Source organism: Ambystoma mexicanum, chromosome 13 (genome assembly GCF_040938575.1).
Source record: "Ambystoma mexicanum isolate Mex_15411 chromosome 13, UKY_AmexF1_1, whole genome shotgun sequence".
NCBI classification, from domain to species: Eukaryota; Metazoa; Chordata; class Amphibia; order Caudata; family Ambystomatidae; genus Ambystoma; species Ambystoma mexicanum.
This window is the reverse complement of record NC_090938.1, coordinates 45510319-45513050: the sequence shown is the minus strand read 5'-3', so window position 1 is coordinate 45513050 and position 2732 is coordinate 45510319. Positions and strand designations below refer to the sequence as shown.

The 2732-nt window shown below is 49.9% G+C and overlaps 1 non-coding gene across 1 annotated transcript; it reads left to right on the top strand.

Moving 5' to 3' along the window:
* Positions 1-1126: 1126 nt before the first annotated feature.
* TRNAW-CCA (transfer RNA tryptophan (anticodon CCA)) lies at positions 1127-1198 on the top strand. Its single transcript has one exon. It is a non-coding gene; the product is annotated as a tRNA-Trp (tRNA).
* The last annotated feature ends 1534 nt before the right edge of the window (positions 1199-2732 follow it).

The window sequence follows — 2732 nt, the reverse complement described above, 5'->3', positions numbered from 1 at the left end:
GAATATGACGGGACCCGTAAAGAATCTCAAAATTCCTGAGATTCAAGGGATTTTTCCGGAGACCCGGAAAAATGCTTACAATTTCGGAGTCTCTGGAAAAATTCCGGAGGTTAGGCAGGTATGCCCCATCTACTGAGCTTCATTCTACAACAGTATGTAATAACCTCATCACAATAAAGGGTTCTACCAGCCAATGCAAAGTCTCCTGTGCATCATTATACAACAATCAGTATAAATAACGGTCAAAATCATTGAAAACTGAAGGGCTAGGGATGAAGTCTTAGGTTGGTAAACCAACTTATTTCACGCTTGGGTGGGCTACCATTCAGCTGCAGCTGTGGCTCGGAAGACAGCCACCATGTCTGGGTCAGGCAAAAAAGGCTTGGCGATATTCAAAAGACTGAAAGCGTTGCCTGGCCCTAACATGCCCGCCACATAGTCCGTCCCACTGGAAAATGGATTGTGCGTAGACGTCACGGCGTCAGAGCAGGAGGGCGTGGTCACAGGGGCTGGAAGGAAGCGGAGAGGCCTGGCACGTGTCTAGGTAGGTTGGGGGCGTGGCTTCGGGCGTCCTCTCACGTGGGAAGGGGCTGGTGGCTTAACCTCTCTCCATGTAAGGCGGCTGTTCAGTGTAGCGCGGTAATTTCCTGTCACGTTTCACCCCCGCTCTTTCGGAGCAGCGAGCGCCAGTGAGGGAGGCCAGTGAGGACCGGGTGAGGTGGCTGGGAAAGCTCAGTGCTTTAAAGCAGTCCGTGCGTGGCATGTGAACGTTTTAGAAGGAAAGCGAACGCCATTTCATACTAACTCTTCAGCTTTTGGTAACTAGGAGTTACGCGCATGTGTAGTTAGAGGTCCCCGCGCAGACGCGTTCCAGTAGGGTTTCTGCGCATGCGTGAAATGTGAGCTGTCATAGTAACACACTGGAGAGGTGGGGAGGGTGAGCGCGGTGACGCATGTGCGGATCACGAGCATAGTGGCTAACAAACCCTATTGCGCATGTTCTGATGGGGCAGGCTGACACGTGGCCTGGGGCTGACTGGCACATGCGCAGTAGTTATGCCACGTGGGCCACGACGCCTGATGATTCCATGAGAAAGATGCTAGTGGTCCCCATCCCCATCGAGGAGACCTCGTGGCGCAACGGTAGCGCGTCTGACTCCAGATCAGAAGGCTGCGTGTTCGAATCACGTCGGGGTCAATTGCACTTTTATGATTAAGTTTATTAATATATAACTTTGTGGAGCAAATCCCACATGTCACTTTTTTTTTTCACTGAAAGTTTATATTTCGGTAATACAGTTGCGACGCATGTTCCTTTTTTTTTTGCACGTAACCGGGTTTGTTCAAATGCCTCCCCACCCACATGAGTGCACATTCATCTTAAGAAAAACTGCTCCCATAGCATCTGTGGGTATATCTACCACTGAAGACCCTGCGACCGCTGGAGGGGGTCAGATTGGTGGGGACTCTACGTGCATGATACGTTGCGAGAGAACCAGCTTTTAATGAGTGGTGCAAAACCCCTTAGTAGCCCCACAAGGCAGCTGAAGTAGGTGGGGAATGGCCTTTACTGTCGGTTGGTGCACCAACTTGCACCTGTGTGCTGTCAGCTGTATTCCCCACCCCCCCCCCCCCCCCACAAACAACCCACTCCTCACCCCCAGGTACAGGGGTGGCATCAGGGCCTTTCAAATTGATTGTCCTAGGGGCCCCCACAACAACTGTTCCCATGTCACCAGTGGGCAGTCTTATAATACAGCAATATATTCCTTTCTATATTTTCGTTCTGGGGCTTGTAAGGTGAGCACTCTGAAGTGCACATTTAAAGCGGAGCAGTACACTCGGCCATAATAGCCACCCCAGGATCGCAAGACTGCAATCAGGGAGCGACTGACAAGGGGCTGATGTGGCGCAGACGGCGTTGAAGGACAACAAGGTGATGATCCGTGGGCATTTGGTGCTTCTGTTCCCTGCTAGCTGGCCGTCTCATGATAATTGGTTATTAAGCACAGCTGTATTTGTCTCCATAATCTATGCACCCATGGGTCCCCCTGACTGTTTACCACTGTAAGCAAGGGCAGCCCCCCAAACCATCATGTTGGAATGGGCCTAACCACTTCTTCAGTTGGGCTTGGTTGGGTATTACTGGTGTGGGAGGGAGCAGTTGGGGGTAGGGCTAGTGTCTTGTTGGGCCCATGCTTTCACATTGGACTCCCATTAGTATTCAGGTCATCAGCAAATTGTTGGGGGGGGGGGTTGTTTAGAGGGAGCACATTGCGAACAAAACCAATGGGAAGCGATATCTGCTCCTTTTTTAAGTTGAAGCCATCGACTTTTCCTCTGGTACATGCTTTTAGGGGTTAATCCATGTACTGCAGGGGTACAACTTTCAAGTTGCTAGCCTGGCCTAAAGTTCCTTGCCACGATTGCCTATCATGTGTATGTACACCGCACAAACAGTATTTTTTTTACTTGCCAAGAATACATTCTCTTTTTCCAATGTCTAGTTCAAATCTAGAGGTATGGGTACTGGATCTGTGATATTTAGTGAGTGTTGCACACAAACAGAACGCATCTACAGCTCCTAGATCTCACTCCCATCTACCTCCAGGCGGAATCGGCTGTGAGTGCATAATTAAGCAACATTATTGGATCTCAGTTCAGAATGCCATGTGTCTTCCCTCTATGCTTGAAACAGTATCATGCCAGACAAGTTCCTGTCAAGAAAAAGA